At 50.9% G+C, this 22,016-nt stretch overlaps 1 long non-coding RNA gene across 2 annotated transcripts; it reads right to left on the reverse strand.

Annotated features, from left to right (window-relative positions):
- Positions 1-675: 675 nt before the first annotated feature.
- Positions 676-19,149, reverse strand: LOC116799420. Of its 2 annotated transcripts, XR_004361049.1 has the most exons (6): positions 19,004-19,149; positions 9,317-9,434; positions 7,701-7,851; positions 6,131-6,978; positions 5,458-5,813; positions 676-2,454 (listed from the first exon to the last, which is right to left on the reverse strand). It is a non-coding gene; the product is annotated as an uncharacterized LOC116799420 (long non-coding RNA). The 2 variants fall into 2 exon arrangements; XR_004361050.1 differs by lacking the exons at positions 9,317-9,434; positions 19,004-19,149 and adding an exon at positions 7,943-8,200.
- Between the last annotated feature and the right edge of the window lie 2,867 nt (positions 19,150-22,016).

A 22,016-nucleotide genomic window follows, 5' to 3' on the forward strand; every position in this document is an offset into this window, starting at 1 on the left:
TTTAGGCAGGCACGAGCGTGGGGGTGGCTTTGGAGGGCTGAGGGGAGGCTCGAGAAGCTCCTTCCTCCCCTGAGCCTGAGGCAGCAAAGCTCTGCAGCACGGAGGAGGCAGAGGACAAGCTGCCCTCTGCCTGCCCGAGGGTCTCTGCAGCTGGGAGACCCCGGGTTTGCAGCAATCAGTCCCTGCCTGTGCCCCCCTCAGCAAACCCTCCCTGTGCTGCCCTGCCAGGGACAGCCCCTGGCTCCCAGGAGTGCTCGTGACACAAACCCTTCCACGCCTGATTGCAGGGCTTACAGTTCGCCAGGAGTAAATAAATTAGGTATAATTTAATATTTGACTGTAAGATTTACTGTTCCACTCTTTACAGCTTCTCAGGTGGGTGCCCAGTAATTGAGGGAAATGAAGAGCCCCATTAACTCCTGGCAGCGTGGAGGGGAAGCCTCCCTCCACCTTCCTCCACCTTCCTCCACCTTCCTCCACCTTCCTCCACCTCCCTCCACCTTCCTGCTCCTTCCTGCTCCTTCCTCCACCTTCCTCCACCTTCCTGCTCCTTCGTCCACCTTCCTGCTCCTTCCTCCACCTCCCTCCACCTCCCTCCACCTTCCTCCACCTTCCTCCACCTTCCTCCACCTTCCTGCTCCTTCCTCCACTTTCTTCCACCTTCCTGCTCCTTCCTCCACCTTCCTCCACCTCCAGCCCGAGCCAGTCCCTGCCGGTGGGGGATGAGGAGGATCCTCCTGGCTTTAGGGGGACAGTTCTTGCTCTTTGCAGTAGCTGATGCCCAGAGCCACACACACCTGCCCCATCCCAGGGTAGAGCAGAGTTCAGTCTCCTCACAGAACCCGGGTGAGTTTGGCACCAAACCCAGTGATGACCTGAGGTCGCTGTTACAGAGTGAAATTCAGCTTTGCTGTGACTTTGAGACCCTTTAATTTTGAATAATGTAACCTGTTTTTTGTAGGATATTAAAATTCAATCTGTACTGGCACTTGAAGCAGTGTCCCAATATATTTTAGCAGCTTCCCAGTGCTGGGTTGCATCACAGACCTGCCAAGGACGGAGCCCGGGGCTCACCTCCCTAATTTTAGATCAAATGCTGCTCCAAGTTCTCTAATTATGTTAACCCCTGTTGCAACACTATTCTCTGCAATCTGTAGCACAGTCAGCATGTTTGGGTCCTTCTCCAGGGGGGGCTCAAACACAATCTGATTCCCCAAAGTCCCATGCTATGGGAATTACATTTGCAGTGTGATCTCTTCCCCCACAGTCTGCAGGTGTCAGTGCCAGGGGAAAGCTAATGAAAGAATTCCATTTTGAACTTGTTTCTTCAGGGTTTGGCTAGTTCAGGTATTGAGTCCTAAATGCTGCCCCTTGTCACTTTATGCCAGTTCTTAGTTTAACCTCGAGTGGTTGCAGGCACTTCTCAGAAACATCTTACTTCCACCAGCCAAACAAGCCTTCTTGGAAGGTAATGCCCTTACTCTGCTGCTGATTGAGCTTTGACCAAGCAAACCCAAATTATCTTCAACTGAGGAAAACACCACTGAGTCTGGCCTGGCCTGGCCTTACCCTCACACACCCCTCAGACAGCAAATCCCATTCTCCTGAGCAGGATTTCAGGTTAAACATCAGCCAAGTGCTGAGACCTGCAGACCATGGCAGCATCTAGCCAACAATTCCACATTTCAACACCATTTATATAATGTTTTCTTTATTTAGTAAAGCAGGAGGATTGGGCAGGAGCTTTAAACCCACCCCTGGTGGCTCCTCTGTGGCTCGAGCCCTGTGGGACCTCCACGCTCACCCTGCACTCATTTTCTCTTTCAATTATTTCCCAAGCTGCTGCAAACACAACCAAACCAGCCAGCAAATTCAACCTTTCCCCCTTTATGAGAGGCATTTAAAACAGGAAATGATTTGCAGGTAAATAGTATGTTATGTTGAAGTCCAAGTCCCTGCAGCAAACTTGGATCATGGAAAGGTCCCACAACCAGCCCCCAGAGGGAACAGCTTCTGCTAGATCACTTCGTGGGGATCTGGCCTTCCCTTGAGACTTAAACACGGATTTAGGGACAAATCTTGCTTTGAAAAGTAATTACCATTTCCCCCTGGATTTGCACAGGGGCTCAGCAGGGCCAGTGACACTCGTGTACCACAGCTGCACATCTGGCCCCAGGACTGGGGCTGGGTGTCTGAGCACAGGGAGGTGGGTGTGACCAGCCTGGACAGACACTCCCTGACTGGTCCCAGTAACTCCCACCACGACCTATCGGGTCTGTAAAGTTCATCCCTGCCAAAAGGTTTCCAGGACAGGGGGTTTGGGATAAATGCTTCACCCCAGTGACTCACCCCGTGTTCCAGGTTTCCTCTGTGTGCTATGGCAACAGCAAAAGCAACACATTTTTGTGGGGTGTCTCACACCAGAATCTCCCTTTGCTGAAGCAGCTCCGGTGGCTGAGGACAGAGCAAAACCTGTGTGTCACAGAACCCATGTGTCACAGAACTCATGTCACAGAACCTGTGTGTCACAGGATCCATGTCAGAGAACCCTGTCACAGAATCCTGTCACAGAACCCCTGTCACAGAATCCTGTCACAGAACCCCTGTCACAGAACCCTGTCACAGAACCTGGATGTCACAGAACCCCTGTCACAGATTTGGCTCCTCTTTGTCCCACAAACAACCCAAAAAAGCTCCCCAGAAATGCGGTGACTGACGAGGGCAGTGACGCAGGCGGGATGTTTTGTGTATTGTGTTACAGTCACAATACACAAAATACCTCAAAATATGTAAGAAACTGCTCAGTCACTCAATAGCCCAGCACAAGGGTTGTCTCCCTGCATTCCTGAGGAATGCCTGGAGCATTCCAACAATGAGCCACGTGCCATCAATGTGCTCCATTGGCCTTGGCAGCCCACGCTGCCCAGAGCAGCAAAACCACAGCAGCACTGCCCAAAAACGTGCATGTTTGTGGGTGTTATAAAATGCAAGGGACTCACACTGCACCAACAAAACCCTGTGCAGAGTCAGAATTTAAAGCATCCTCAATTCACTTAAAGGGACATGTCAGAGCCTTGATTGTGATAAATCCCATTCCTTCATCTGTGAAGGTGACATTTCAGGCAAATTGTCCCAAGAAATTGAGTGGAACAAGGAAGAGTTTCCTGTTTTTTAAGTGGTTTCCTGTGATGACAAAGCCCAGCATGGGAGCAGCCGGCTGCATGGCTGGTGCTCAGGTTTTTTAGCTCCTTGTTGTTCCCAGGCAGGCAGATGGAATTCATCACAAGAAGCTAATCAGGGACACTGGGACCTAGTTGCATTTACAGGGATAAAATCTCAGTTTGAGGAGTCATTAGGAACCTGCCTCTCACAAGCACACTGCCTGCGAAGTCACAGACCATTTCCCAGGCAAACCATTCCACTGGAGCCTGGCAAAATGACCAGGAGAAGAGCAGTGGGAGTCGTGGAGGGGGGTCATTAACCAGGGTCTGTCCCTTCTACCAGGGCAAGGAGGAGCCTCATCACTCCAGCAGTCAGAGGAGTGCAGGACATGGGAGAAGGAAAACAAGAGCAGCCAAGTAGCTTGGCCTTTAAACCATCCAGCTGGTGCCCCTCCAGGGCAGACCCTTCCCCAGCTCCTGCAGTTTGGAGGTCAGATTGAAAATCCCCTTCCTTCCTTAGAAATGGGGACAAAGCCCTGGAAGCCTCCAGGATCCCCACAAGCACCCGGCAGCATCAGCAGCCAAAAACCAGCTTCCAAGCCAGCCTGGGCACACCCTTCTCCTGCCTCCACCTCTGCTCCAACACTGCTCCAGCTGGATATGTTCCAGGAGCCCCACTGCCTTCCCAGCAGGAGGAGCAGAGATGCCCCCTGAGTGCTGGTGCAGCTGAGGGGCTGGGGGGCACTGGGGCATGCCAGGTATTGGGGGCTGTCGGGGCTGCCAGCCCGGCACCCGGCCGCCTTCAGGGAGCCTTTTTTGAGCTCTGGTAGGTGGAATTGCAAACAGGAAAGTGCTGAGCCAGCTGGGAACAAGCTGTTCGCCTGCCCCTGGGTCTCTCTCTCCCAGCAATATTTTAATTCCAGCTCTAACTGCCAAGAAAAGGAGCTCCTTAATCAGCAGAGCCGGGAGGAAGGGCAGCTCCCGTTCCTGCATGCCGGCCCTGTGGCCACACTGTGGCCACCACCCTTCCTTCCCCTGCAGCCGCCGTGCCCGTGGCCATGCCTGTGCCAAAATCCCTCCCTGTGTCCTCACGAGGGCCAGCACACACCTGATGTGCCAAGTCCTGCCACAACTCTTGGTGTTCCTCGTTCTCCCTGGAAAGAGGGGCTGCTCTGGTGGAGCGGCAAACGTTCCACGAGAGCCACGAGTCTCCCTGGTTTATGCTCTTCCAGAAAACTCAGCCTTTGTAGTTTATCAAACCCAGCATGTTCCAGAGAGAGGGAAACAACATCCCCCAGCTGCGCTGTGCCGTTTTTCCGATGTTCCCTTTATCCCTGATGCAGCACCCAGCAAATTCTGCCCTGTACCAGAAGCCATTTCTGTCAAATTAGGTTAAAAGGAAGTAGCGGAAAACTAAAAGCTCTGCGTCTAATCCTGCCACCTGGAAAATCAGCAGAGAAATATAATTCTGTAGTCTTTCAAATTAAATCAGATTGTGGGCACTCTGCTGATGAGTTAATCCGGTGCTGAGTGGAATGGCTCTGCTCAACCATGGCCAGGTTTAGGCACGTTCAATTCACGGCAAAGCAGTTCCAGTTCGGAGACGCCGCTTTTAATTGTATCCTCACCCTGTTTCTTTTAATTTTATAGTTTGCCTCAGCCATTGTCCATTAAGGACAGCAGGAGGTGGCCATCAAAGGCAGAGCAGAGGCCAGGGACCTGCAGGGGGGTCACCACCTCTCTCTGGGATTTGGGTGGCTTTTCCCTTCCCTGGAACCTGCGGCTCCCACCTGCCCAGGCTCCAGCCTGGGGGCTCCCACGGCAGGAACAGCTGAGCAGGGATTCGGGGATCAGGGATCAGGGATATGGGGATCAGGGATCCGGGGATCAGGGATCAGGGATATGGGGATCAGGGATCCAGGGATCAGGGATCCAGGGATCAGGGGATCAGGGATCAGGGATACAGGATCCGGGGATCAGGGATCAGGGATATGGGGATCAGGGATCAGGAATATGGGGATCAGGGATATGGGGATCAGGGATCAGGCATATGGAGATCAGGGATCCAGGGATCAGGGATCCAGGGATCAGGCATATAGGGATCAGGGATCCAGGGATCAGGGCTGCTCCCCAGCACTGCTCAGGTTTCTCACTCCTGCTGAGGACACTCAGATGTCCCCGCTGGGCTCCCTGGGTGGCCACACTCTGAAATCCCTCCCAGCTGCTGCTCCCCAGTGCTGACCATGCTCGGGAGGAGTCAATCCCACCCCTCCTTGATGTTTTGTATAAAACTGACCTGCACATGATTTTGTGTCTCTTTATTCTCCTCTCAGCGCATCAAGTGCGGCCACAAGTCTCTCTGTACTTCACTTTATTCTACTTTTTCCCCAGTTGCTTTTCACATGCCAAGTCCAGAATGTCACATCTGATCTTTCCTGGTTTCCCTCTGGGTCTTCTAGGAAAGCTTAGACCAGTTGCATTAGAAGAAGTAAAAATGATTGAAAGCGTGAAGGTGCCTTTTCAAGTTTTAAATTCGACAAGTTTAAGGATCATGAAGTGTTTCTCTTCTTTTCCTGGCCTGGGAAGGAGCAGGGCTGCCCACATCCCACAGGGACTCCAGCACTGCTGACCTCTGCAGGCAGCGAGGCAAGGCTGCAAAGGGGACATCAATTTTTATTGAAAAACAGAAATCATTTCTTCAAACAAAAAACCCCAAACAAAGGTAAACATGAACGGGGTGGTTTGTTCTGAAAAGCTTTTCTGGTATCAAGAGAAGTGGTCTTACACAATATGGTGTTTTGGTTTGGTTTCTCTCTTGTTTTCCTAATTTACAATGTGTTTTAGCATCTCTGCAAAATATCCCTCAGGCTGCCAATGGCAACAGGGTGATTTAACATGAGAGAATATGTTCTCTTACACCATTTTTCCAAACTCTCCCCTTTGTGCTGTGATGTCATTAAACCACTTACAACCAGGTCCAGAGGCTGGATCTCCATCCTGTCATCCAGCAACATCTGCCTCTTCCCCGTGGATGCCACCTGGCACTTTGCAGAGATCCAGTCCCTCCTGGGTGTGAGTGATCCCAGGAGCTGGCCCTGCAGAGAGGAGGAGGAGGAAGAGCAGGAGGAGGAAGGAGGAGGTTGTCTCTCTGGGCAGCATCGCCCTGGGACAGAGCACAACCCCCTGAAGGCATTTTGCTTTTGAGAACAGTGACATTCCCTGAGCCAGGCTGCACGTGTCAGCATGGACATGCCAATGGCACCTGGGTGGACACTCACTGCTGCCCTAGGGGTGTAACAGCCACCACCATGATGAGTCCAAAGCAAAGGCTGTGAAGAAACCAGCAGTAATTGCTGCCAGCCAGCACAGCTGCACAGGCACAGGGAGCAGAGCTGCTGGGAGAGGAGGGGAAGGAGAGGCTGAAAGCTGCTCCCTTGACCCAATTTTGGCTCTTCTCCACGTGCAGGGAAGGCAGTCTGCACTGCTGCTCCTCCTGCCATCCCCACAGCTGCTCCAGAAGAAGGTGATGGTGAATTTATCGCTCCTCCCTGAGCGAGTGGTGATGGATTGTTGGTGGAGCTGCGGAATTTCCCCAGGCCCCAGGTGGAATCGAATCTCCTGGAAATGTTTCACTCCCCATACACGGGGCTATCTAGAAAAGGCAGGTCCTCAGGAGCACAGCTTTACCTGCAGTCCTCTGGTGCAGCACTTTGATTTGTTTCCTTTAACGAGGCTCGAGGGTGCCTTAAGGGGCCGTTTCCAGGATCCAAGGGAGATGGCAGGATTTGATCTCTCTCCATGGTCTTGTGTGTAATTTCTGGGGGGAGACAGCAAATGTGCAAAGACTCAGAGAGGTTACAAGAAATTATCCAAAGCCAGCAGACAGAAATCCACCTCTGCTTGGATTTGGGGGAGCTGTGGGAAGTTCCCCACTTGCAGGCAGGACCAGGGCCAGTAACAACCCCCCTGTAAACCCCTGGAGGGTCAGCTCCATCCGTGACCTGCCCTTTCTCCATCCCTCTCCCACCCCCACGGGCAGAGGGCACTGGGCAGGTGGGTGCAGAGAGCAGCTCTTGGCAATGTCAAGCTCACCTGTCTTGAGCTCCACAGCTCCATGTTTTGAGAGCCCAGCTCCCCAGTGCTGCCACTTGGAGAGAATTTCTTACGTGTCATCCAGTTTTAGTGCCATTCTATTTCATTTGCTACCTTACCTTAATCATTTTTTAACACTCATTCAATTTGCATTTCTCTCTCTTCATCTGTTCCTGATATTTTATTTTTTCAATAAACTAAGTAATTTAGTGGCTCTAATCCCAAGCCTCCAATTTAGAGCATGGATGTGGAGGCTGCAGAAAGAAGCCCCAGTTTAAATCTGTCAGTCAAACATAACTTAATCTATCATCTTCTTTACAACTAAAACTGCTCTAGGGGAAGGAAACCATGACTGGGAATCAGTTTAACTTTGAAACATCCACCTCTACAGTTTTCTAGTGCTCTTGTTATGCACAGGCTATCAGAAAATGATGAAGTTATACAGACCTTGGACAACATGAAGTCACAACAGTTCAGGTCCAGAGGCAGCTGCAGAGGCTTTGAAGAACCCGAGGCCACATCCCCAGTGCCACCACCGTGGTACAGGCTCCGTGGCACAGCTGCAGTGCTTTTCGACTGGTTTTCCATTTCTGGACCTCTGAAAAAAGCCAAGGGAATTAAAGACACTAAAGATAACTGCTTCTCCCTGTTACCTTTCCTGGCTGCTGTGAGACAGCCCACGGACTTACCCGAGGCAGTGGCTCAGGGCTGAAGCACAGCCCCAGGCACACACGGGCTGGATGGAGCCACGGACCTCTGGAGTGAGGGCACTGACCATGGAATGCTCTTCCCTGTGCTTCCTGGGGCTCCAGGCTGCTGTGTGCTTCCAGGCTCCTCTGCAAGCACCTCTGGATGCTCCCTGGAAGCCTCTGGAAGGCTCCTCTGCTGTGTTTGGTTTTGGCACTTTAGTCTGACTTACATTTTCTCCATTTCACTGGGATCAGGACCTGCACAAACAAATCCTCCCCTCCTCTTCCACCAGTGGGACCAGAGGCTGGGGAGGAAGCTCGTGGTATGTCAGCCCACCACAGCCCTGAAGCCCCAAGTACTAAATGACTGTGCTCCCCACGAGATGAGCTGTGCAACAGAGATGTTATTCTTCATCAATAATTAAGGACTTTTCATCAAAATTTCACCAGCAGCTGGATGCTGAGCTGGTGCCCGAGGGGTCCCTGCCACCTCCAAAGCTGCAGCAGAGCAGCACAGGGCACAGACACAGAGGCACCACGAGTCCCAGTGCCCCAGAGCTGCAGAACTGGGGACGTCTGTCTCACACCTCTGCTTGTCTGGGTGCATCTCAGCATAAACCTGCAGCACTGGGCCAAGCCACTGCTCCTCCGGAAAGTTCTCGTGGGCTGTTTGTTTATTTTTGTCCAGTCCATCACTGCTGGCTCTGTGGGAGAAGCTCAGAACTGGGCGGGTCAAAGCCCAGAGAAATCACTGCACAGTTCTGCCCTGAGCTGGAGCATCCAAAAGCTGCCACAGTCAGTATATCCTGGGTGCAGCAAACAGCCTGACAGCCGGGCACAGCAGCCGTTCAGCAGATGACCACATTTTATTCTGGCCCATATTTCATCTTGCAGCAATTAGCCGAGAAAAAAGGGCCTCATCACACCAGCATTTCAGCCTCGTGTTTAGGGAGGCAGAACTTAGAGCACAAGATCCTCAATAAAAACACCATTAATGTCTGCTAGCTCACACCAGAGTTTTCACAACTGGAGCATGAGGGAAAAGCTGCTCAGCCCTGCTGGGTTCAGCCACCTCAGATGATGGTTTTTGGCAAATCTGAGGCAATCCAGTGAGTGCTGTGAGGAGGCACCACAGTGCAGCCACCCCAGCCCAGGGATGAGCCCCCCACCAGCACTCAGACATTTGTTGGATGTCGGGTCCTTCCCTTTGCTCCACCTCGGAATAAAACATATATTTGATGTCCACGTTCTAGTTTTCTGAAATAATATCTTCCCCATAAATATCTTCTCAATAGTGCCAGCCCCAAGCCCAGTGCTAATAAAAGTGCTCTTTATGGTTATTGGACAAGTGAGATGACTGGGCTGCACAATTACCTTCAAATATCTGCTCAGAACCGGCTGGGAGTGGAAATCAGCTTCTTCCTCCCCGGGTGCAAATCCATAATGAGGATTTATTTCAGAGGAGGTGGAAATGAGGTAATCCCTCTTCTTCCTGAGGTGAGATAAGGAGAGGGAAAAAAAAAAGAAAAAAAAAGGAAAGAAAATGGTACAAGTTAATACTGAAGCATCTGGAAAAGCAAATGATTCGCAGGAGAAAGGGGCAGGAGGTCAATGGCATAGAAAAGCTCTGAGTAATAAGAGGGAGAAATGATGGGTTTGCCTAATGCTGTCCTGTGCAGGGACAGGGGCAGGAGGTTGGTGTGAGCCCCTTCCTTGTGTTCAGCCTCCTCAGGGATTCTGCAGCACCCAGGAGCAGAGGTCAGTCCCCAGGACAGCCAGCACCCTGCATCTGTGGGGACAGCCTTTTTGTGCCTGTTTTGTTCCAGTAAATTCATTACTATAATAACCCTATTTCAGTAAAACATATAGAATTGCCATAAAATGAAGCAGATAAGGAGAAATTGTGTCATTGGGGAAACCAGACTGGCACCCAGCCTCTGCTTCAGCAAAGCCACAGCAGATCTGTGCTGCCCTGTGAAAATGGAGTGACTTGAGAAACAGCATAAATTAGGATAAAGGTGTGTATTTATGGGAAGAAATTGAGGAAAACCAACTCAGCTGTCTCCTGGGATTCTCTCTGGGTTTGCTATCGACTCTGCTCTCTGCCAAGCCCCAGCAGCTCAGAGGCAGAATCTGTTGATGCTACAGAAAGCGAAGTCCTGCAGAGCAGTCGATGGGAAATAATGGATATCAATTACACAGCTGGAACTGCCGACTGGATCAGGTTTTATAACTCTTCACTCTTGGGGTCTTCTTAATAAATCCATCAGGAGAGGTGTCATATCCTTTATAGCAATATGTTTCAATGGTTTATTTCCTGTGAGGGAGCAACTGGCTGCTTCACCAAACGCTCCTCAGAGCCCCCCCAGCCTCGTGCAGGAATCAGAATTGATGGGACATGGAGAGGAGCTGTTTGCTCTCTAATGCAGGGACCAGTTTGCCACAACATTCGGATACTGCTGCTGGAAACCAGACAGATCCCTTCCCTTCTGCTTCAGTCCTGCTGATGGCACAGGGGCAGCTTCTGAGGAATGATTTGGTGGGAGCCTCACAGCAAAGAGCTCAAAGCTCAGGTCACCTAAAAGCAAATCAGCTGTTGAGGAGCACCTGCACTTTGTGGCAGGCAGAAAAGAGCATCATCCTGCCTGGGTGTGAGAGCTTCCAGCCCTGCAAGAGCAGCCACATCACCCAGACCAGGCTGGAAGATTATGTTGAACAGGGGTAAAAAAAAAACCCACCCTCATCTTTGTCTATCACTTGCATTTTTTTATCTGCATTTTTATTGAATCCAGCCACCAACTCAAGTGCTGGAAGCAGAAATGCAGCTTTCTTCCATGGCATCTTCCCTATGGTAAATCTAATTAAACAACCATTAAAATGTGTGTTAGCTCAATCGTATCAAGGTGACCTGGAGCTCCTGCTAAATGTTAACAACAGCATTCCCCACTAACTGGCATCCGAGAGGGAACAGGCAGTACTGTTTCTCCTGATGTGGCCTTTAGATGAATGTGGTTATTAAAGTGCTTTGTGTACCACGGATTCCCAAATAAATGAGCCTAATTTTCTGGCAGCTGAAGCCGCCCCGTGTGCCCCTGCAGCGCTCCCAGCCAAGGCTGGCACATCCCAGCATCCCAGCCGGGCTCCGCAGGATGCCAGCGGCCAAGGGGACAGAAGTGCACAGGCAGCATCTCCAAAAGCCAGAGGAGAAGTGCTAAAATGTCAGGAAGGAGAGGAGAGAGAGGGCAGAGCCTTTCCTGCAGCAGCCAGAGCAGCTCCCACCCCCGTGGAAGGTCCCTCTGCCCCCAGACAAGGCTGATGGTTCCCCAGCCAAAGGGAACGCCTGGCTGGGTGTTCAAATTTCCTTAAATCCTTAAGTCCCAATTCAGATTAAAATCTGGAAATATTTCCCTGGTTTACACTGGCCTGACCTCCAGTCTCAAAGCCACACACGGTCCATGTTCATGATGCAGAACTGCAGACTGAATTCCACATCCCTCCCCACAACCAGACCTGCTAGTGCCCAACAAAGAAATATCTATTTTATAAGCAGTTTATCCAGCACAGGTTAACAATAGCAAAATGCTAATGATAGCCAATGATGAGAGTGAAAACTGAGAATTGTGTTTGTTCATTACTGCAGGTTTCTATCATGCACCCTAAGAAGTATCATTATGCTAAAGAAAATGTTCACCACGTACTAAATCAGACAGATCTGCATCTAAAAAACTACCTCCGTTGGTTGTTACCTTATGTTTGCCTTCACAAGTTTATTCCTTTTAATGCAGCTACGGTTAAAAATAGGAAATATCCCACCAAGCTACAGAATAGCTGAACAGGTGGGAAATGTCTCACCTCCCCCTTGCACATGTCAGCAGCTGCAGTTTGGGCACTGACTGCAGAAATCTCCCCCCGTGGTGTGTGCTGGGGGCTGGAGGGGCAGGAGACCTGGGGACAACAAACACCCACCTGGGGGCAGTGACAAAGGAATGAACTAAGTTTGAAAACGAAATAGGACAAGGAGAGACGGAGCCAGGTGGTAGCACAGAGCTCCTGTTCCCCAGGCTTTGGCAGCCCTGGAAAGGTGAAGGTCCTTTCTGTACAGCCCACACAGGTTTGCTCTGGGCACCGTGACCGTGGTCACACACCAGGCTCTGGGCTCAGCCCAGGGTGTGGCAAATGCTCAACAAATGGCAGTGTGCACTGAGTTCACCTTCCTTTGGGATCAGCTTTGGAACAGCCCAGCCAATGCCCTTCCCAACACCACCACGTCTCCAGAGGATTAACTGTGATCCAGCATCAGCCGGCTCAGAGCTGGGGCTTCCCCAGTTTACTTCTGAGAGCAGCACTGTGTGCCTGCAGCACTGAGACTCACCTGGGCAATTTAAAAATATTCTGTGCTTATTTTCACATTTTTCTTGTTCTGTCTTGTTTGGCATTTGAATTTCTGATTATTGAAGCAGGCCTTTGCATGAATCCCTCAGCTATTACGATGCATCTCTGCCGAGCGGGGAAGGCACAGTAAAACTAATTAAATGCCATCCGAGAGCTTTACTCTGCCATTTACAGAAACACATTAAACCATGAGGAATGGCTCTTTCAGAATCATTGCAAGGGGCTGGGTGCACAACTGGCTGATTTTTTTTCCCATATAGACTGTCCTGTACACAGGGGAGGCAGGACAGAGGGGGCTCACGGGCAAAGACCAGCAGGGCACAGCACCACACTTGGCAGGCAGGAGAGGACACATATCTGTAAATCCAGGCATTGAGCAAGAATGCAGATAGGGAAGGGGACAACAAACACCGTCCAGAGTCACCCTCTGCTCAGCTACAGCACAGGACACACAGACTGTGGGGTGCACAGCCTGTCCCCCTGGCAGGAGCCCACTGCCCAGCTGGGCACAGCACTGCTCTGCCCACCACCTCAGCATGGCTGAGGCTGCTCCCACAAAACCCCTCTGTCACTGCCACCAGGAACACTGAAAGGAACAGGAGCAAAAGCAAACGAAGGGCTGAGGTGGAGGATTGCTCTTGGAAGGGACAGGGGATACAAATGAGCAGTTCTGTGCAGGAATCTACTGTCACAGGGGGTAATGAATTAAATGAAGTGGAAAGCATGGCATGAACTGGAGATTTGCTGTAGTGACTAATGTAATTAACCTCTATTGAAATAATTAAGCCTCCTAATTTGTGCTGCATGAGCAGCACAACTGCCAGGGCAGGTGTGGGCAGCCCTGAGCCGGCTGTGGGTGGGTGGTACCCACCACACCAAGGGGTTTTGGCTCCCCTCAGCACCACGGGGCTGCTTGAGTTGTGCCAGGGATTCGTCTGGAGCCAAGGGCAGGTCCAGGCACGGACCCCAGCGCTGGGCAGGCACCACGAGGGCACCACGAGGGCACCACGAGGGCACCACGGGCACAGTCGGCATCGCCCGAGCAGCCCCAGACCAGTTCCTGGGGCGGTTTCTCAGGTGTTGTGAGACACCAGGGCTCAGAATGGGGAGAAGCAGGAGCTCCCTGGGCTGCACAGTCCTAGGGGCTGCCTCCCAAAGCTTGGATCGACAGCCTTCCAAACCCATTTCCCTCGTCCTGGCGCATCCTGTCTCAGCAGGAGCTGCTCTACAGCTCTGCCTGCAGCACAGCACAAATAAACCACGAAAGCTTTAGGAAGAAAACATTGTGATCACAAATATCCACAAAATTCCGTGGCCCATTCCTCTTGGACTCGACCTGCCTCCTCATAAACTGCGACATTCTTCCTTCTTTCAGCACAGGATTGCTTTATGCCAGTCAGGGAAGCAAGGTTTGTTGTCTCTAGTTATTAATTTACTTTTATTGACTGCAGTGCCTTTCCCTGTTTTATTACCCAATAGCTCACACCAGCAGAACAGCTTTTCTTTTAGGTTACACATAAACGTTTGACTTTCCCAGATGGGCACCAAGGGGAGGGAAAACCAACGTGGTGCATTGAGGCACCTCGTGGCTGCATCTGCTGCCCCGACCCCACTGTCCCCAGGACACCTCCCAGCAGACCAGGCTGCTCACAGCCTCATCCAACCAGCAAAAATGCTGAGCCCTTTCCCCCCCCTTTCACTGCTCAAGGCATATGATAAAAAAGCATAAGATTTAGATTGATTTTTTTTTCCCCTTGTCCTAAAAATACGCTCTGAAATGCTCCCATTGTCCACATGCTGCTCCCTGTGATAAGGCACATTTTCGCTCTATAGCAATTATTTTGAACACCACTATTACATTGACTGTGAAAACCCAAGAGCACCACAGAAGGTTCTGGGGTTATTGAACCACCGGGTTCCTTCCCTGCTGCTGATGGACACCTCCTGCTGCAGCCGGGACAGCAGGGAGGCAAAGAGCTGCTATTTTCTTTGAGAAAACTGACAGCTGAAAGGAGTCCTCTGCCCAAACACCCGCCTGTGCTAAAGCTAAAAAATAAAAATAAAAACAAAAGCGTCTCAGGTGCTTGGCTGGTTTTGAAGCCCAACAGGAGAGGTTCCCAGCTCCCCCCTGGAGCTGTTGGGAAGGGGCCATGGGAGGTGATGGCTCAGCAGGGTGTGGCAGCCCAGCAGGGAGAAGGTGCCTGGGAGCTCCATCTCACTTCCCCCCACGTTCAGGGAAGTGCAGGACCCAGCCAGGAGCAGCTCTGGGGCAGAGGGGCAGCCGTGGGGCAGTGCCAAGGTGAGGGGCAGAGCGGGTCTGGCCATGCCCAGCACTGCTGCTGGGGTGTGCAGGAGCTGTGCCAGGGCTGGGTGAGCACTCCCCTGCCAGGGCCAGCGGGCTGCTGCTGGATTGACGAGAGGCAGCATCAATTCTAATTCGCTGCATCCCTGTCAGCAGCACTGAGCAACACAGCTGCTCTCTAAATTTGATTATAGCTGTGCCACCGCCGAAGATAATTGGGGGACGTGTCATTAGGCTTACATCAAGTACAGCATGTATTTTGTCTTTCAGGCGTATTTACTTTAACTTCACAAAGGATTAAATGAAGTTTACAGTGGTATGCAACTGTTGTGAGGAGGTGAGAACTGAGAAAAGGAAAGAGGAAAAAAAAACACAAATGGGAAAAATATTAGCTCAGCACTGGCTGATCCTCCCTTTCTCACTCTGCTTTAGATGATTTTCCCAATTCTGCTGATGACAGTAGAAGAGTTCCCAAGAAGAAATTTAGGAGAAACATCTCCAGAAGTGCCCTGGTTAATGTGCAGGAGCCAGAGGAGGCACTGCAGCCCTCGACATGCACAGAGACGTGGGGCACAGGGCACTGTCCTGCCCCACGAGCTGCCAGAAACCCACCCCTGCCCAACCCTCACCGTGGCACAGGAGCTGGCCAGGGCCCAGGTGGGTTCCTCTGGGTTTCAGTGCCCTTTGCACACACCTGACTTCCAACACTTACTAGTGATGAGGTGCAATTTGTGGGAGAAAACCTCTCCTGTGGAGGAGATGTTCTCCTTCCTCAGCCAGCCCTCCATCGCTCAGCTGTGCACACAGCACCTTCCCCACACACTTTTTGGTTCTTTTTTTCCCCCACATTTTAAATATGGCGTAACTATTTTCTGTCCAGACCAGAGGAGAGAGGTCCAGGCACAGCAAAGCAGCTCCAGCAGCTCCTGAAGGACAAGGTAGGGGCAGGAGGAATTCCTGGTGAGTGCAGCTGAGTGCCAGGCACAGCATCTCCATCTGCTGGCACTCAAAGCCCAGGACATGCCCTGATCACTCATCCTGCTTTTCACAGCCCCAGATTTGTGGGTCTGCACTGCAGCAAAAGGTGTGCACAGCCACTGTGAGGAATTGTTCCTCCAGACTAACAGGTGATGTGTCCCCCTGGGAATACACGGGCACAGAGGGATCCTTGGATGCTGCTCCACAGCCCTCAGCTCTGCCAGAGATATTAAAGATTTGTACATTTGTTTGGGGGTTCATTACCCTGGAAGATTGACAGGCTCCCACAGAGTGTTTATATGAATCTGTTGAGTCTCTACATTTAATTACACTCGACTGAGTGCATTAACACCACCATGAATTTTTAAAAGCTATCAGTTTTATTCTGTTTGACTCCAAACCTGACAGTGTGAGTTGCTTTCCAGCACATCCTTCCCCCCAAGCCCTTTTCCCGGGTGGCTGCAGCTGAGCTCAGGCAGCTTCTGACCCCGGGGAGACCTCCCCCCACAGATCCCACTCCAGCAAAGCCTCATTGCCAGCAGGAAAACACCAATTCTAGCCCACAGGCCCTACAGGGGATAAGGCATCTGCCACGACAGGAAAGGCTCATTATGAGGGAAGAAATACATTAACAAGACTGAACTGGCTCAGAGATGGGCTCCCTGCACTGGGTCAGCAGCACTTCCCTCTCCAGACCACCAGCTCCGTCAGAAATGGCCTTTATTCAGGAATAAATGAATTTAGTTACCAGTTGCTCCTGCAAGGCATGAGACAACACACAGCTCCTTTTCACCAGGGACCCCAGATCTGATCCCAGCGCTCGCCCCAAGGAGAACTGGCAGAATTCTGAAAGGTGAGCTGCTTAAATGCTAGTGACAACATATGCAAACACAATATTTTGATTTCAATAAGTTGCCAATTAAAAAAACGAACTGGCATGAACTACAGCAAGAGGAGAATCTGGCACTGGCAGGGTGGACAGGGAGATTTCCTGTTAACTGGAGTCTTTCCCACAGCCTGGAGAGAGGTAGCATCTCGTGCTATTTTTAACCTGCTCAAACATATTATTTAAATGCTGTGAACTTTAAGTAAACAGGGACATCTAATAAACATTAGAAAAAACTTGCAAAAAGCAGCTATTCCAGGCAGATAAAACCATACTCCGGTGATTAACAGCACCTCAACTTTCAAATAGCTGCAGCCAGAATGGCCATCAAGCAGTTGTTCCAGGCTCTACTGCCTTGTACCTTGTTTTCTGCTGCCTGGGCAGCCAAGTCAGGCTTTAAATACTTGTTTAATCGGTTGGTAAATGGGGCAGTTTATTACCTTCCTGCAATTCTGCCTCTCACCTGCACTGCAGCAAAGCAGCCCGACTGCTGTAGCACAGACCCTCTCCCAGACACTCCTGGAGAACAGGGACAGGGGAGGGACCTTTTCCCAGCTCAGAGGCATTAGAAGCTGGCTGTGTTAATCACAGAATCCCAGAATGGTTTGGGAGGGATTTAAAAGCTCATCCAGTCGCACCCCAGCCAGGGGCAGGGACACCTTCCACTGGACCAAGCCCCGTCCAACCTGCTTTGGACACTTCCAGGGATGGGGCAGCCACAACTTCTCTGGGTAACCTGTGCCAGGGCCTCAACACCCTCACAGGGAAGGATTTTTTCCTAATATCCAATTTAAACCTGTTCTCTCTCAGTTGGAAGCCACTCCCCCTTGTCCTGTTGTTACACTGGCATTTAAATAGCCGGGGCTGGAAGTGTGACCCACCCCCGGGAAGCATTCCCCCTGTGCTGGGGCAGCCTGGCCTGGACTGTGCATCACCTGCTGTCACTGTGCTGCCCCTGGAATGTCTCTCCAGCCCCAACAGCCAGAGATTTCCATCTGTTCCCTGGGCACTGCACCAGCTCTCGCCTTGCACACCACGCTAATTATCAGCACGGACTGATAAGCATAATTAGAACCAGGGAAGTAACAAGGTATTACAAGTGACTCCTTATCAAATGAGCACAATTCTCAAACCTTTGATGTGAAAAGTTTTATGGAATTGGTAATTAACTTTGTCTGAGTGCGTCAGAATTTGACCAGCCATCACGGCACCTCTGGAAACCACCAGCAGCAAATCCCCACTGGAAGTGCACACCCCGGGCCCCTCACACACCAGGCACGAGCAGGAAAGACAAGTGGTGGACAAGATTTCTTTGACTCCCTGTTTTGTGCCTCTCCACAGCCCAGAGACGTCTCTCCAGGGAAACAACCACCCTGAGTCACCACGGCGCAGTTTGGGGGATAAATCACTGAGGCAGGAGATGCTCTTATGGAATAATTTCAGAGCTCTGAGGTTACTGAGCCCGAGATGTGATCAGCACCACTGACACATGGCCCATTTTTTACATGGCAGAAATGTAACACTGGTGTAAATCAGGAGCAGGTGAGTGATAAGGGGTGAGCTCAGCCCTCAGCAGCAGCCCCTGTGCCAGGCAGGGCATCAATTCCAGCACGATGAGAAAATGAAGAAGGATGATACATTTCACATTATTGATCCTATCTATTAGAGATAATGGCAGGTCACTCCATCCTCCCCAGCTGCCTCCTTACCCGTGGCATGAGCACACAGGGGCTGCACAGGAGGGGACTGGCAGCCTCAGGGAGGTGCATCCTACAGTCCCACACCTGTGCCCACAAGGGACACTGGAGGTGGCAACAGCACATTTATCTTTATAATTCTTGGTGCCAGATGCAAGGGGAGCAGCTCCACACTCACACACAGCCAGGCTCCCCATCAAACCCCCCCATGACACCAGGAGGAGTGACCCTGAGTGCTGTTTTCTTGTCCCCCAGTTCCAGCTCTGTGCTGTCTGCAGCCCAGATCTCCTTTGGTAACACATTCAATCAAATCCTCTGTGATCTGATCTCATTCAGTCTGATCACAAAAACTGAAACTTGGACTTGTGATGGAGCCCAGGTTAGAAAGCCAGTCCTCTGTGAGTGACAAGCTGGTTTGGGGTTTTTTTAAAAAAAACTATTACAAGTTACAGTTCATACACTGTGGTTTAATTACATTTGCCCTCCAGCCTTTCCATTAAAAGTAGAACAGAAACCAGCACTTCCAGAATGGAAATGAGAAGGAGAAGAAACTCTCATAAAGAGGAAAATGCTGTGTTTGGAGAGGAAGAATAATTATTGCCACAGATATAAAAAAATGGGAAGGAGTCAGATTCGGCACCATATCCAGGGGCCAAAGTTATTCAGACCTTTCAAAATGAGGTCACATTGTCACCAGAGGCAAAACAAGAACCACAGGTTATGGCAGAGCTCATGGATCGAGCTGCTGTGCCTGGAATTCTGAGATGCAACAGTGAAAACCCTGAGCTGGAAAGAATTGAACTCACTATTTTAGGGAACTCTCCCTGGAATTCTATTCCATGACTTCACTGACACCAAACGAGGGCAGCCTCCAGCAACACTCAGGGAAACCTGGGCCCCAAGGCAAGAGCCATGGGGGTGCTCAGGCAGCAGGGAGACATTCACCCCAGCACCCTCCCCTTCAGCTCAGCACCCTCCCCTTCACCCCAACACCCTCCCCTTCAGCTCAGCACCCTCCCCTTCACCCCAACACCCTCCCCTTCACCCCAACACCCTCCCCTTCACCCCAGCACCCTCCCCTTCACCCCAGCACCCTCCCCTTCAGCCCAGCACCCTCCCTGGGCTCCAGGAGGAGGAGGACCGAGGAAGGCTCTGCAGAGGACACGAGCAGGAGCAGCAGCACTGAGCCAGCTCACCCCTGCCAAGAGGAAAAGAGCCGCCAAGGGTGGCAGAACCGGCTCTGCAGCTCAGACAGTCTCTGCCAGACAACAGCAACAGGAATGTTATGAGCTGATGAGGAGGAAAACACTAAATATCTCCAAAGGCTGCTATTTTTGGTTGAGGCATGGGTAAACACTAGCACAAACAGCACGTAAAAACCAGCACATTTTGCACTCTGGATTCATTCTCTGGCCAATATTTTCTTTACACAAGTCACTCAAGCTAATATGTAGGAAGCATGAAAGCACTATTTCTGCCTTGCTGGTTATCAAATGGGATTGGAGTAGCCAGGGACATGCTGGGTACGTTTCCAGAGGAGAAGCCAGAGCAGTGAATCTGCATCCTGAAGGAAACCAGTGAGTTCAACAGTTCTGCTGCAGTTCAGGCAAAGAGCCACCCCTGTAAGCCCAGTTGGGTCACTGCCACCCTGCCCGGTGCCAGCCTGGGCCAAAGTTTCAGGGACTGCAACCTCCAGCCCCCGTGTTGCCTCTGTGACAGCACCAGCAACAATACACTGAATTTCCATGGTGTCTTTCACAACACCATGAAGCCACCTGACCTGCAGACCCCCATTTGTGGCCTTTGCTGCCCTCTGAAAGGAAAGTCAGCAAGTGAAAAACCATGCAAAGTCCAACTGAAACAGTGGGAGGACTTACCTGGCCCAGAAAAATGAGGTAAAATTTGAGAGGAGGAGACCCAGGCTTTCCAGGCTGGCTGTCTGACAGGGATGGCACTGTGGGGCTCAGCAGTGTCATCTCCACTCTGTCACAGGAACAACTCTTCCCAGGAGGCCAAATGACTTAATAAGTCTTGGGTCCTTCTCAGCAGCAAAGGGGAGGGAGTCTCTCTGGGGACCAGCACCACCCTCAAGGTTCATCACTCAGCAAGGAGGAGACAGCAGCACCCTGGTGACCTGTGGAGATGCAGAGGAGTCACAGAGCACTCTGCAAGCAGTATATATTCTTTAACTGCGTGTTTAATTAAATAGAATACTCGTGTTTTATATTAAACTCACACAGCAGCTGACTATTTAAAACACACACATCGAAGCTCGCCAACAGGGAATGGCTCCAGAGCTGTTCTCCAGATCAACTTCCAAGAGAAAATGTTGCTAAATGTCTCTGAGGCTTTTCCAAATGCCCCTCCTGGGACAGGAAGCTGGTGTTGCTATGCAGAGAAATGGGTCAGAGCCATTGGGTTTGAACTTAAAATATTGCTTTTACTGCTCACCCTGAACACACTGAGGCGACCAGCAAAGAGGAGAGGCAGGGCCAGGCGGGCAGTCAGCACATTTGCCACGGTGATCTCAGCACTGGGAGGGTGATGGATTGTTTCCTGAGCTCCATTTGCTGTTCCCAGCACTGCTTTCCCATCTCCCCTGGCAGTGGCACAGTGCCATGGGCTCTGCCCTCGCCAGCCAGTGACTCCTGGTCTGGCTGGTGCCACCCTGCAGAGCTGGGATGGACGGGGATGAAACAAGCTCTGATTGCAAGGGGAAACCCCAGAGAGGGGCAGGGGGGAGAGGGAAAGGCTGGTGTGACCTGAACAGGCACCTGGCTGTGCCAGAGCATCGCTGAGGTGAACAGGGTTTGGCTGGGGGAAAAGACACACAACTGAAATAAATCCTCAAAGCCCCAAAATTCATCCAACTGCAGCTTCAAATCATTTATTTTGCAATACATGTCTATGGTTGTGCTCACTTCAGAACTGGCACAGACACAAATATCCTGTTCCCAGAACAGAAATCACCAGGTTGGGCATTTTCACATACAAGTGCATGACACTGAATGGCAACAGAGGGTTGAACAAAGCCCCAAACACAACCCATGACATGTACAATCACAGCTGGCAACCGACAGTTTTAACCTCCTGTCCAATGCAGAACAACAAATCTATTTCAAACCCTGTGAAATTAGGTAATGGTTGTAATGCTAACTAAAGCTTGCAAATTTGAAATAATAAACGAGGTTTATACGACTTAATTTTACAGGGACTTACTACTTTTTCCCTCCAAACTCTCTAATTTGTTGCCATAATTACATGAAATTGAAGCTGAGTTGTTTTCAAGCCTGGATCTAGCTGGAGCTTCTTGTTCCTGTTCCAGACCCAAAGAAGAATCTGTTGCCCTAAAGCCCATCCAGTCTCTAAATCTATTGACTGGATACTCTAATTTCACTATAAACCTAATTAGCCTATAAGCTTAGATCCTCACTACTACAACACTAATAGTAAATTACATAGGACTAATTATGAGGGTGAAATAAGCACCTGAGCAGTGCTGGGGAGAGGCTGCAGCCAGGGCATTTGGAGAGGGAAACAACCTTTGGCTGTGATTTCACCCTCCTGTTTCCAGAGCCTGCAGGCACTTACTGGTCAGTGGCCCCAGACAATGCCCACCCAGTCAGAGCACCAGAAAGAGCCCATCACCTCGCTTTTAGCTCTGCTCTCTGAAGTTTTAGCTCAGTGGGGATGTTGGTTTTCCCTACAGGTTGCTTTGCTTTAGATCTTGTCCTCCTTTTTCCTTTGCCTTTTCCAGTTTGACTCAGGAGTAAACTTACCACAAATCCCCGTCCAGTTCCATCGGGAATGAAGCAAAAC

Source organism: Chiroxiphia lanceolata, chromosome 28 (assembly GCF_009829145.1).
Source record: "Chiroxiphia lanceolata isolate bChiLan1 chromosome 28, bChiLan1.pri, whole genome shotgun sequence".
NCBI classification, from domain to species: Eukaryota; Metazoa; Chordata; class Aves; order Passeriformes; family Pipridae; genus Chiroxiphia; species Chiroxiphia lanceolata.